Source organism: Sceloporus occidentalis, unplaced genomic scaffold (genome assembly GCF_023333645.1).
Source record: "Sceloporus occidentalis isolate IW3139 unplaced genomic scaffold, rSceOcc1.0.p SCAF_8, whole genome shotgun sequence".
Lineage (NCBI taxonomy): Eukaryota > Metazoa > Chordata > Lepidosauria > Squamata > Phrynosomatidae > Sceloporus > Sceloporus occidentalis.
In genome coordinates this window covers 30,436,518-30,451,219 of record NW_028316988.1, presented here as the reverse complement: position 1 = coordinate 30,451,219, position 14,702 = coordinate 30,436,518, and the positions used below count along the sequence as shown (strand labels likewise).

Sequence of the window (14,702 nt, the reverse complement as noted above, 5' to 3'; positions counted from 1 at the left end):
TTGGAGGAGAGAAGACTGGTCCCTGCACCCCCATGGCATCCCAACCCTGATTTTAAAAGGGAAATGTTCTCCTAATTCACCCTTTTTCCCCCTTGCCAGAAAAAGAACAGTTTGGAGTGCCAGGAGGGATCATGCGCCATTAAAATATCTTTTGGGGGCCCATAAGGACCCAAAGCAGACCTTTGCCCACCCTGACTTAAGGAGAGATATCATGGTAATCTCCAAACATTGCCCAGTAGTAAATTTATAACTGATTTATAACTGCCAGATCTCATTTTCAGGTGGGAGGCAAAGGGGTACTTTCTCCAGATTTGGAAGTATCAGCTCCAGGAATAAGAAAAGGGAAAAATGACTTCTTGTTCCCAGTAGGACAAGGCAAAAGCCAACTGCAGCAGCCTCTCCTAACTTGGCTGATCTCTTTCATTAATACTTTTGGCCATCTTGATCACACTCAGGTGTTGCTTTGCTGCACGTTTCCCCATTTCCATCTGCAAAAATTTTGACAGGTAGGAGACAGGTCTTGGGTCTGATCCTGCGTTTGAAGGGACTTAGAAACCAACTCGTTCTTTTTTTGCAACTCGTTCTTTTTGCAACTGGGGTACTAAGCACAGTCGTGCCAACCTCTTGCGGTACGATTGACAAAGTGCTGCCTGCAGATGTCTTTCCCGCTCTCCAAAATGGTGCCAGACATCATGCGTGAGAGTCTGTCTACCCGGGTTCTCCCACGCCATCTTCCTTTTTTTCAATGCAAAAGCAAAAAAGGAAAAGTTCTCATTTGCATATTCAAATAAAGCCACCTAAAGCAGCCCACATTACAAACTGGCCTTTCTTTCATGCCTCCATCCAGCCGCTCGTTTCATCCGTTGCATTCTAATTAATAGTCTCATTTAACAAGAGAAGGACTGTCCTTTCTTTGCAAAGACTCGCCGTAAAAAACTGGACCGGATCTCTCTTGCCCAATTGTCTGGGCAACATGCAAAATGTGCCCCATTGGGGAAACAAATCCCTGAATGTTGGCATTACCAAATGATGTGGGTTTGTTCCTAAAATGCAACCAATGCTCATCTCTAATTCTTCTAATTTGTTTGTTTGTTTGTTTGTTTTTAGGGAATTTTCCAATTTTGCAAAGAGTACTTAGCCATTTTCGTTGCTCTGTCCTCCTGTGAATGGGGGCTTCTGCACATAATGCTTGATAAAACGTTGCTCACTCTCTAAAAAGGAGGCCATCTTGATTATATTGTGGTCCCTACACATTCGCTAGGTTTGGGGATGAAGGACTCCCATAAATGTGGAAAAAGTGCAAATAAAAAAACACTATTATTTTGACATAAGAGAATATCTTTCTAGGAATCTCCAGGCCCTCCATTGCAACTCCATGGTCAACATCTGCCAGAAGCTGACCATAGAGTCATGCTAGAGGACCTACAAATGCCTAGAGAAGTGTTTTCTCTAGGAACTTTTAGGTTCTCCAGCACAACTCTAGGGTCAACTTCTGGCAGAGTTGCGCTGGAGGACGTAGAGATTTCTAGAGAAAACCTATTAATCAAAACTGCAAATGATAAAATCCGCAAAAGTCAAAGCTGCAAACGCGGAGGGCCAACTGTACTCAATATACACTAAATATGTTGTTGCGGTATGCCTTCAAGTCATTTCTTACTTACAGCGACCCTAAGACAAACCTGTCATGGGGCTTTCTTAGCAAGATATGTTCAAAGGAGGTTTGCCATTACTTTCCCCTGAGGCTGAGAGAGTGTGACTGGCCCAAATGCAACAATAATATTATTGTGTATGCATTCAGTATGTAAAGAGCCAGCATGGCATAGTAGTTTGAGTGTTGGACTACAACGCTGGAGACCAGGGTTTGATTCCTGGCTTGGCCATGGAAACCCACTGGGTGCACTTGGGCAAGTCACACTCTCTCAGCCTCAGGGGAAGCCAATGGCAAACCCTGTCTGAAAAAATCTAGCCAAGAAAACTTTATGATAGGGTTGCCTTAGGGTCTGCATGAGTCAGAAGTGACTTGAAGACACACAGCAACAACAAAAATACACTCATACAAAGATTCTTTTTGTGCGTTGTTTTGAGATACGTTGTTATAACACTGCACAAACAGAATATCTGCGCAAACGCACAGTAACAAGGCTTGTGCATGTGCAAAGTATTCGCCCTCCCCAAAAAGAGTCGCTTTAATGAGATTGTTCCATGTGCATTTATATGGGGATTATTTTTGTGCAGCGTTTTGCTAAAAACCAGGACCGTGAGAGTGCAAAAATAGTCTCATTGCAAATACATGTTAATGCTTGCACACATTTCTTCAAAAATCATCTTCCTCCTCAAAGCAAAGAGAGCAGTCAATAAGATTGTTGTGTGCAGATATGGGGAGGGGGGAATGTTCAGTGTTTTGCCAGCAAAGAACACACAAATCTATTGAAATCCTGAAAAAATATCAGTTTTATAACACACTCATCCCTCCACATTCGCTGGAGTTAGGGGCACAGGACCCCCATTAATATAAAAAAAACCACAAAAGCTGTAGAAACTTTTGCATCTTCTAAATCCAGAATTAATTTTGGATCCTGCCTGAATATCATAGAACCATAGAGTTGGAAGGGTCCTTAAAGACCGGTCCTAGATCCATCCTCCACTTTGCAGGAATACACATTTGTGGGGGATAGGCAGGATATAAATCCCATAAAGAAATAAATAACCCAACAAAGCACTTCCGAAAGGTGGACATCCAACAGAAATAGTGAAAATGGTGTGTTTGAACTGTTTCCCTTGGGAATATTTCTGTGCTTTGTCAGTATTATGCACCGCTTTTTAACTAATCTTCACGTCTAAACTGTTTATAATTATTTGTGAATGTATAGATTAATGAGTCCTCTTCCAATCAAACCCAGACTCCCAGTCTTTACCTTAAATCAGAGGTATGTAGCCATAGGGGCAACCCATTCCGCCTCCCTAAATAACCACAGATCCCACTTGCCAATTTCAGTCTCTCCAAATGTGCCGATTTAGCAGGAATAATCCCAAATAATCCTTTGCCGTCCCACTTTTCCAGGTGCTTTTAAAATGTCCCAGTTTCGCTCTCCTTCTCCCACTTTGTCCTCAGCTAACTTCAGTTGCTGCAAAGTCAGCTCAAAGTGCATTAGTAGTTTGTACACTGCATCAGCACCATACGCAGTCGCACTATATACGGCTTTCAGTTTACACTGAAGCCGCATGACAAAACAATTAATGGAGCATGCGCCCATGGTGCATATGTTCTGCTGCTCTGCGAGCATGAGCCCCACTATATTCAATGGGGCTCGAGCAGATGTGTTTTAAGGTAAGGGTCCACTGTATTCAATTCAACAGGGGGAGAGAAGAGGGTTAGATTCTTGCCTTTCCCAGAAGGCTCAGGCCAAAGCAAACCGCTGCAGCATCTCCTTGCTTGTGCATTCTTCTTCATTAAATGGCTTTGTCCATCTTGACCACACTCTGATGTTGCTTGGCCACAGGTGTCCTGGTTTATATATGTGGAACGTTGTAAGGACTAGGCAAGTCTCTTCCTCTCAGGGATGATAGGAGGGCGAATCTGTCCCATCACCAGCATTCAAATAACTGGAAACCACAACACTGGAATACGGGAAGGATCCACCATCTTCCATTTCACGTCACACACGGAAATGGCTCCGGGTTTCGGGCTGTTAACTGTTTCTCAGCTTAAATCTATTTGATACTGGAAGAGCACACTGGAGAGTTCCTTATACGAAGCAGGAGAAAATAACTTTTGGGGGATCCTGGGATTTGTAGCTCAAGGAGGGGCAGTTTGGATTCTGTGCCATTGGATCATGAAACTCCCAGGATTCCATGGGGTAGAACTATGGCACAGTGGAATCATAGAACTACAATGGTGTATGGTAAAGAAGCTCTGGTTACGCCAACACGAAGCCTCGAGAATATTCCGTAAATGATGATACAATAGTGATACAGTGGGCCCTCCATATTTGCAGCGATTAGGAATACAGGACCCCAATGAAAGTGGAAACAACACAAATATAAAAACACTTTTTTTTTTAAACATGAGAAAATGCCCTTTTGGAATATTTAATGCCTCCAGCAGAGCTCTATGGTCAACATCAGCCAGAACGTGACCATAGAATTGCACTGGAGGACCTTAAAATGCCGAGAGAAATGTTTTCTCCAGGAGTAGCTAGGTCTTCCAGCATAACTCTGTGGTCAACATCAGCCAGAACATACTACTGGAGGACCTTAAAATGCCTAGAGAGAGATGTTTTATCCAGGAATATCTAGATCCTCCAGCAGACCTCTGTAGTCAACATCAGCCAGAACATGACCATAGAATCATGCTGGAGGACCTTAAAATGCCTAGAGAAGCATTTATGACTTCCAGCAGAGTCACACTGGAGGACTTAAGAGGTTCCTAAAAAGAACGTATCAGTTAAATCTGTGAATGACCAAAGCTGCAAATGTGGAAAACCAACAGCAGTACTAAGATGAACGTTCGACAATAATTAATACATATTATTAAGCCTTGGATAGAATCTGAATTATTGATGACGCAGAACTCTAGTTAGTAATACTGGGTAGGCAGTAAAACCATTAATACTATTAATATTATTAATGATTGTAGTGATTGTAACATAGTTTATGGTAATAATATTAGTTCTGATTGTGATATTATTAATGTTACAATAATAATATTAGTTCTGGTGTTATATTATTAATATTACGGTCATAACTACCATCATTATAAAATTACTAATACAGTATATTTTTTTCAGTAGAGAGCGTGGCGTAGTAGTTTGAGCATGGGACTGTAACACTGGAGACCAGGGTTCGATTCCTAGTTTGGCCATTGAACCTACTGGATGACTTTGGGGCAAGTCACACTCTCTCAGCCTCAGGGGAAGGCAATGGCCAAACTCCTCTGAACAAATCTTACCAAAAAACCCACCACGATTGCCAAGAAAACACTGCCTTACGGCAACCCTATGTGGGAAACCTTATGCCAGCACACAACACACATACATCTAGAATAATTATGATATTACTAATGCAGTCTATTTTTTCCGCTTCACAATCTGACAAATTGTGGACCACCAACGATTCGAATTCTATCCACGATTCTAGGAATCTTGTCAGAAAATGGGGCCTCTTCCAAGGAGTCTCGCTTTTTGCAACTGTGCTGCTGTGATCCTATCTATGGCCATTTCGTTCAGATGGTTTGCCGACCCTTTTGGCATTGCAACCAGGGCTCCGGCCATCACATAACTGTATTATTATATTAATGGTATTATCTAAAATCTTACATCACCGTTTACATCTTGTAATAAATTAAGCTGCACTGAAGAAACAGCAGTTTTGGATTTTGAATTTTTTTAGATTTTGGAATGTTTGCCTAGACATCGACTTGGAGAAGCAACCCAAGTCTAAACATGAAATTCACTTGTGTTCCGTATATACCTTATAAACATAGCCTGGGGGAATATGGACATTACAAAACGACTCAATTCAATTTTGCACACGTGAAAAGCCATTTATGAAGATGCTAACAGCTTCCACCAAAATGCCAGCCATCATCATTATTATTACAAGTCTCCCTTGTCTAGAAATCTGGAATCCGAAATATTCCAAAATGCAGAATTGTCCACAGGGCTGGCAGAGTTTGCGATGCCTTTGCTTTCTGGTGGTTCAGTGTGCGCAAGCGTCTGTTTCGTGCGCAAAATTATTTAAAATATTGTGTACAAAATTACCTTTAGGCTATGTTTATAAGGTATACACAGAACACAAATGAATTTAATAAGGGGATAAAGCAGTTTTGGTTTGCACTTCCTGTTCTTCTTTTATTGACCAATAGAGAGTATCCATTTATTGATTTTGTAAATGCAGAAACGGTACTTGAGACGGCCACCAAAATACCATCAAACTCTTTGGAAAGATGTTATACATTGGATGGAGACGTTATTAGAAACTCCACAACCAATATTCAAAACCAGGAGATCTAATATTCCTAAGACGTATGAGAAAGAAAAAGCTGGAATAATCCCATCTTGATTTAATGGGTGACAACTAGTTTGTATTTTGTTCCTTATTTTGTTGTTGGTACATAGGCTTGTAATCTTGTAATTTTAATTTTAAAATCCGTGTGGGGAAAATCCGGGGAGAAATCCCAAACACTCCCGGTCCCAAGCATTTTGGATAAGAGAGACTCAACCATTATTATTATTATTATTATTATTATTATTATTATTATTATTATTATTATTATTGCACACCAGCTAAGCATCTTTTTTCTGACGCCCAAATGCTGCGATCATCTTGTTTTCTTTGCTTCTTCTGCTTCCTTCCACTCCCACTGCAAGGAGCACATTAACTTTATTAACCTTATGGGACCCCAAGGGCCCACCCTGAATAATTCATGAAGGGGGGGGGGATTTTCCACTGACCTTGAATGCCGGGGTCCCTTTTTGCACCCATTGAGAACAGCTGGGCTGTCTGGTCCAGACTTGACAGTTCAATGCAAGCTTTGTCTAACCTGGACCATTAACCACCAGACAAGTCTGAATTTTCGAGGGGCCGGAATATCATTTTTGCATTGTCCCCCATCTCCTTGGTCCCCTCTGCCCTTATCTTCATCTCTATCCCCCTTCTCCCGTCACATTTTGGAAGATGGAAATTGAGAAAGAAAGAAAAAAGAATGTCAAGGGGAGATGGGGAAAGACCACGGATCAACTCCAAGGTTCTGATCAACACATCCGAATTCATCATTGTGATTAAAAGATATACCCCTGTTAGTCTGCAGAAACATAAAATATAGCTGTTTTAGTCTGTAGAATAAGTACTACAAGAGCAGAAGGGTGAATGGAGAGAAAGGCGTTGGCAGCATGAGTTAAGTTCGTAGACTTAACTCTACTTCCTCAAGTGCATTTGGTCATCATCATTTGGATGGCAGCGGTGAGCCAACAGTGTGATGCAGCGGCCAAAAAGGCCAACGTGATTCTAGGCTGCATCCATAATGTAGTGTTTAGGTTGAGGGAAGTAAACAGGGCCACTTTATTTTGCTTCGGTTAGACCTCACCTGGAATCTTGAGTTCTGGGCACCACAATTCAAGAAGGATGTTGAAAAGCAAATCCCCCAGTTTCATGTGGCTCAGCCCAAGGTAAGAGGTAAAAGCTGTCTGAAAATATCCAGCTCAGTTAGAAGACCATCAGCTTGGTACAGTTTGCAAGGCTGAACTGATTTCTTACTTAGTTCACTTTCTCCTTCCTTCCTGATTGTTCTGGTGCCAAGACTCACCCTCCACTCTGCTCCTCATCCACCTTCTCCATGGTCTCTGAGAAGACTCTCTCCTCTTTCCTTAACAACCGTACCTGTAATGGAAAGGTCCTTCCCTGAAGATCTCACACTCTCCAACACTTTGCAGATCTATCCAAGTTACGCTAGAGACATTTGGGCCATGCTCATGAAAGTTACTTTGGGTTGCCAGATCTCAAGACATGACCCTGAGTCTCTAGTTTTCATAGGAGAGAGATGAGAGTTCAAGTTCTCCCATTTTGCAGGGCTCAGCTCCAACCAAGAGGATAGGACTGTTTGCAAAACGCCTCCTGCTCAGCTATTACAGCAATACCTTGCTGCAGTTTGCAAAGTTTAACTGATTGGTTTCTGCAACTTTGCATGCAAAGATTTTCGAACGAAGGGTCTATGCAATTACTCCATTACATTCCCTCTCAGTCTTTGTGGTCCCAGGGCTCACCCTCCACTCTGCTCTAGTCAGCTAAAAATAAGTAAACTGGATTAAATCTCCAGTTCAGCTATTAAAGCAGCATCTTTCTATAATTTGTAAGGTTTAATTGATTGTGAAGTCAAAGGCTTTCTTGGCCAGCATCCCTAGTTTATTGTGGGTTTTTCAAGCTATATGGCCATGTTCTAGAAGAGTTTATTCCTGACATTTTTCCAGCATCTGTGGCTAGCATCTTCAGAGAATGCTGTCATGGTATATATACCCCACTCTCTTCCATGCCAACATTGTCTGAAGATGACAGCCACAGATGCTGGCAAAACGTCAGGAATAAACTCTTCTGGAACATGTCTACAAAGTCCGAAAAACCCACAAAAAACTATTTAATTGATTGGTTTCTGCAACTTGCAAAGACTTTCCAGCGCAATGCTGCCAGAGGTTGACCATAGAATTGCGCTGGAGGACCTAGACGTTCCTAGAGAAAACACTTCTCTAGGCCTTTGTGGGTCCTCCAGCATGATTCTGTGATCAACGTCTGGTAGAGTTGCACAAGAGAGTCCTAGAAAGGTGTTATCTTAGATAAAAATAATAGTGGTTTTTTTCCTTTGCAGTTTTTCCACATTCATGGGGGTCCTTCACCCCTAATTCCAGTGAATGCGGATTGAACTCAGTTTTGCAGCAATTGAAGTAAGCTGAGAACAAAGGGGGAAGAGGAGAGAGAAACTGGGACACTATGGTGAGACACTCACCCCAAGTCCTTCCCAAAACGAACTCCGGCCCTATTTAGCCAAGCCTTTGCCTTCTGGGGCTTGTCCTTCCCTGCATCTGCTCCGCCAGGCAAGGCTCCCCAAGGAATGGCATGTCCAGACACCAGGCAACTCTTTCCTAGCTTGGCATAAATTTGAGGATGATAAAGGCACACAACAACAACAAGGCTTGGCCGTTAATATGACTCCTACATATTGGAGCAGATGGACCCACGCGTGCAATTCCTCTTTGCAAATTCTGCCCAACCTCCTGCATTCAGTACAGTGAGGTGGAAAATTGGGGTGAACAAAAAGACAAATAGAAGAAGAATTTACAATATTTTGCAATGGACTTTTTTGGTAGGAACACAGGACGCAACCTTAGATACCAGTAAAATCCTGGGAAGGATTTGTTTTAGGACCACAACTTCCAGATATTAGTGAGAGCTTGCAAAAAGCTGTGTCGTCGTTGTCGTTGTTGTTGTTGTTACAGTGGGACCTTGTTATCTACTGGGGTTTGGATCCAGGATCCCCCATGAATAACAAAATCCGTGGATACTCAAGTCCCATTAAATATAATGGCAGAGCAAAATGGTGTCCCTTATATAAAATGGAAAAATCAAGGTTTACTGTTTGGAATTTATACTTTTTTTGAACATTTTCAAGCCATGGAAAACCCGTGGATAAAAGAAAAATCTGTGGATAAGGGGGGCTGACTGTATTACTATTGTGATAATAATATTTGTTTTATATATATTTTATATATTTGTTATGCTTATTTGTATCCTACATTTCCCCCAAAACTGGGACGCCAAGTGGCTTACCATATAATTAAAAGCCTACAAAGGGGATACATTAAAACAAATCTTGCCAAGAAAACCCCATGTTTAAAAAAACCTGCTTTAGGGTCACAATATCAGAAGCTATATTTTTTAATTCTTTATTTGTTAAAACCAACAAAACAAGGCAATATTAAATCACCTCTACAAACGTATACACTTCTACACAATACAACATCACATCTACTACATCTACATCAACTAAAATGAAACACACAGACAAACAAAACATACAAATGACTTTCCTGGGTTACTTCTAGACCCATTTCTTTATAATGATTCAAGATTATCCATTTCGGCATTAAAGAGAGATTAAAGTGCATTTAAAGCATCCCGCAAATAAAGTTAAAATGGCGAGTAACTGCACGAATGATTATCACGTACAATTGCGCAAAGAAAGTGATATCGGAAATGCATTGTCGCCGAAGTCCCGAAAGTAAAAAGATGTGCATTAATGCATCTTTGTGACCACTTTAATGGCGGGTTTTGTGCGACGTCATGTGAAATCGTTTCATGTAATTGTGTGATTTTTCTGGAACATTCACAGCATAAACTCCCAAACTCCTTTGTGTGATAAACCCCTTAGAAATGTAGCTGATTGCCATTACTACGAACAATCAGGTTAAAAAATAACTTTATTTTCCTGTTTCTTGGACATAACTACATTATTTTACTTTTAGTATGCCAACATCTTTTAGTATTGTGGCATCTTTGAGGCAAACAACAACCTTTTGCATACTGCTATTCTAGGCTAACATGCCTACGGCTTCATCCACATTACAGAAATAGTCCAGTTGGACACCGCTTTAACTGCCCTGGCTCCATGGTATGGAATTCTGGGAATTGTAGTTTGTGGTGACACCAGAGCGGAGGTCCTAGAGATTCCTAGAGAGAACATATGAATCAAAACTGCAAAAATCAAAGCCGCAAATGGGGAAGACCAACTGTATATGACTATTATTCTTTACAAAATGATTGGACTATTGAGATACTATGATATTTGAGTATTGTGGTATTTTTGGTATTTTAGTATTATGGTATTGAATATAATGGATTTGGATACACAATGTATAGATATTTGTAGGGTCTAAAATGTATAGATGTTTGTAGGGCAATTTTAGTTCCCCAAGGCTTCAGCCCTTGCCAAGGGAACAAAAATATTTAAATATCAAACATGTCAAAGCCAAGCCTGTTAGGGTCTAGCTTTAAATCAGCAGAGTAGCAGAAATGCGCCTTTGTCTAACTATGCTTTCCCCTAAGAACTGAGACTGACTCCAAAGACAACACAAGCAGCTTGAAGTTCAAACATAAGTTTACTAATGGCTTTAATCTATATATACATAGAGGCTGTATCCTAATCTAGCTAGTGAATAGTCCAGGTAAAAATAAATCTTTATCTCACCATCTTTCCAAAGCAAGTTGATGGAGAAGGAAGATGGAGGACTCAATAGATCCGAAAATCTTTTGGGAAATCACATGGTTAGTTTGAATGAGAAAGAGAGAGAGAGAGAGGAGTTTGCATGCAGGAAATCCCTGTCTATCTAAGGAGGGGGGAAAAGAGCTTGCAAAAATCTTCCAACAAGGTTGTGATTGAAAATGAATAAAAATTATCTTCAAAAATAAAGTGTGAGAGAGGAGTAAGGTGGGCTTGTTTCAGGAGTCCCCAAGTTGTGTATTCCTGCATGGCAGGGGGCTGAAATAAATAGTCCTTGGGGGTCCCATCTTACTCTATGGTTCTATGATTCTGTGGTTCTGTAAGTATAGATAGTTGGGGCTACCTATGGCTTATGTCTCCCTCCAGCTCCTGTCTCCCCACATCATGTTTTGGCTGAGAAAATCTATCCTTCCCTGGTGACCGCAAGATGCACATGCGCTCATCCCCTGCGTATTCTGCTAACCAAGCGGTTTCTAGGCACTCAAGAAGAAACTCCTTTTAGCCCCGCTGACCCTGGGCCACCTGTCGCAGGCGGAAAGCACCTTCCTTAAGTGACAATTTCCCATCAGTTGATTAAGGGAAAGCCTTCTTTTCCGTCACCGGCCCAAAGGTCCAGACAGAGGCTTTAAAAGTGTCGGTAAGAACCACATCCTCGGGGGACTGTCAAGCCAGGAAAGTGGCAAGGAGCTGCACTTGCCGCTTTTCTGCCTGGCACTGGAGGTCAAGGCTATTTCCTTAGAAATGATCAGATGCGCAAGTGGAACGCGGATGTTTTAAAACTGGCCTTGTGCTGCTATGTCCCCCCCCCCCCCCCATACCATATTCTCAATCAAAGATTCATAAAATGATAAAGTTGGAAGGGACCTCAAAGGTCATCTACTCCGACTGGCTTTGGCCACTCGGGAGCTCACTCCGGAAAGATCGCCATCCCAATTCTATGTAAAGGCCTCCAAAGGAGGAAAGGCCGCGCCTTCCAAGGCACCGTTGAACAGCCCTTACAATAAAAAATTTTAATCTTAATGTTTGTGCAGAATCCTGTAATTGTAATTTAGATATAATGTGAATCCATTGCTCCATGTCCTTTGTCCCTGGAGCAACAAGAAACAAACTTGGCCAGGCTTCCAGCTTGGAATATTGGGGAATATTGCAGACACAACTGGAATATTGCATCCAGTTTTGGGCACCACAGTTCAAGGGGGATGTGGACAAGCTGGAGCGTGTCCAAAGGAGGGACTCCAAAATAATGAAGGGTCTGGAAACCATGAAGCCCTATGAGGAAGGACTTAGGGAGCTGGGGATGTTTAGCCTGGAGAAGAGAAGGTTAAGAAGTGATATGAGAGCCCTATTTAAATACTTGAAGGGGTGTCATATTGAGGCGGGAGCAAGCTTGTTTTCTGCTGCTATAGAGACTAGGATACGGAGCAATGGATGCAAACTACAGGAAAAGAGATTCCACCTAAACATTAGGAGGACCTTCCTGACAGTAAGAGCTGCTCAACAGTGGAAGACTCTGCTGCCTTGGAAAGTGGAGGAGTCTCCTTCTTTGGAGGTTTTAAAGCCCAGACTGGATGGTCGTCTGTCGCAAGGAAAGGTTTGCCTTTCTGCATGGCAGAAGGAGGTTGGATTGGATGGCCCTTGGGGATCTCTTCCAACGCTAAGGATTCTGTGAGAGTGCAGTGGAGTCTCCTTCTTTGGATGTCTTGAAACAGAGGTTGGATGGACATCTCTCAGGAGTGCTTTAGTTGTGCATTCCTGCATGACAGAGTTGGACTAGCTGGCCCTTGGGTTAACTTTCTAACTCTAAGATTTATAAATATGGCCAATGAATAAATACGTCCCGGGGAGGGTAGTCAGTGGTGAACTCCAGCCTTCTGAAACCACTGTTTGGACCAAAGAATGTAACTGTCACTAGTGCCATAGTCCACAACTGTGTCCCTAATAATTCTCCACAGATTATGGCTCCATCCAGACAGCCAAGCTCTCCTTGAGAATCTCTCCTGGACCATATCGTCTCTCTGGACTTATATTTCCAAAGAAATCCATACATTGCTTTTGGGACATCAGTCACAACAAGTTCTGAAAGGAGAGACCTCAATGCTGGACCACTGTCACTGTTTGCATGGCAGAGGGATATATATAAAATGGCCACCGAGCTCCGACATCAATGCCTGTGTTTTGTAGCACTTTGGGTATGTGTCAGGCAGTCTTGTTGTGCTCTGGAATTTCCTATCTGGTATCCAGATGTACATTGGGGTATGCTCTAATGCATACTGGGCCATGGCACATCTGTCACGCAACTATGGCACACTGATGTTGTAAAGGGTGACGTTGTGAAACTACGCAATTCTGTTTTGCGCACATGTAAGGTTATTTACGAAGACGCAAAAGTCCCCAGCAGAAGGCCAGCAAACAACATCGATGTTCAGCGAAAGACATGTTGGGATTGTCCTTGCTTTCAGAATGGGGAAAAATCTCATAGGTTGCATCCGCACTGCAGAAATAACCCAGTTTGACACCACTTGAACTGCAATGGCTCAGTGGTATGGAAGCCTGGGATTTGCTGTTTGTTGTGACCCCAGAGCTCTCAGACAGGGAAGGCTCAATGTCTCACAAAGCTACTGTTCCCAGAATTCCATAGCATCAAGCTAAGGCAATTAAAGCAGTGTCAAACCAGAGTATTTCTGCAGTGCGGATGGAGTCTGGTCTGAATTTCTCTGCCTCCTTCATTTGTGTATGCTCAATCTGTAGACCTGTAAATATGGGAGTGTGCATCAGTTCTCCTAAAGCAAATGAAAATTCACTTGGAACAGAGATATCCAGCTGGAAATTCAACAGGTACAGCTACTTAAGACACTCATGGAGACACATTGAAACCTTAATTCAGCATCGAAATAGTTGGATCGAAGGGGATCATAAAACTAGATTTTGAAGAATTAAAGAACTCCAAGCCTGGGGCATGGACAAAAATTAGGGGGGTGGGGGAGGCATCCATTTTGAATTCAGGTTTGTAGCAATTGTAAGCTGAGGATGAAGGGAGAGGAAGAGAAGGAAACCAGGACATTTTAAAGGCATTGAAAAAGTGGGAAGGCAGGGGATTAACTGGACTGTCCCTGCCAAATCGGGGCAGTTGGAGGGTCTAGGTCTCTTGGGGGGCAGAAAAGCCAGAGGATGCCTCTACCCTTATATTTAAAAAAGGAGTAGGAATGAGTGACAATACGAGTTTTTAATAACGGATCAATAAACTGATAAACAGGATTTCTGGAGTGTTTTGAGTCCTAAGTTGTTGGTCCGATGTGTTGCTGTGCTTCTTTCTTAAAAGAGTCTGGTTCCTGAGAAAGTTAAAAGGTGATATGAGAGCCCTGTTTAACTATTTGAAGGGATGTCAAATATTTGGATGGAGCGAGCTTGTTTTCTGCTGCTCCAGAGGCTAGGACCCAATGGAGCAATGGATTCAAAGTACAGGAAAGGGTGAAGGATCATCCAGACTCTGTTTAAAAACCTCCAAAGAAGTTTGTTGTCAAGTATGGCCCTTATTTCACGTTGATATTTGGAGCTCAGATCAGGGGTGACTGCGGGTCGAACAATGCGAATTGACATTATAATGTGTGCTGACTCTAATACTTATAGCGACCTTCTCCTGGGGTTTTCTTGGCAAGATTTCTTCTGGCGGGGTTTGCCATTGCTTTCCTCTGAGGTTGAGAGAAGAGGGTAACCCAGGGGGGTTTCCAGAACTGAGCACAGATTTGAACCCTGGTCTCTTGGGGGTCTTGATCCAACACACCAACTGAAGCACCATGCTGGCCTACAACATTGATATCAAGCCTGGAAATGTGCATTTTTTGGCCCAAACACACACCCCTGGGTTCTTCCAATGCTGTTTTTCCTTCTTTCAGTTCAGGAAAGAGGAGATGGTGGGAGGGACACTTAAGGATCTGCT

At 42.3% G+C, this 14,702-nt stretch overlaps 1 long non-coding RNA gene across 3 annotated transcripts in view; it reads left to right on the top strand.

Moving 5' to 3' along the window:
- Positions 1–12,941, top strand: part of LOC149308502 (uncharacterized) — a 63,843-nt gene extending 50,902 nt beyond the window's left edge. For 2 of the 3 annotated variants that reach the window (XR_016282159.1, XR_016282158.1), the window contains one exon: positions 12,718–12,941. This is a non-coding gene — a long non-coding RNA (uncharacterized LOC149308502). Of the gene's footprint in view, positions 1–11,131 lie in introns of all 3 variants that reach the window. The other variant, XR_016282160.1, reaches the window with a different exon arrangement.
- Positions 12,942–14,702: the final 1,761 nt, after the last annotated feature.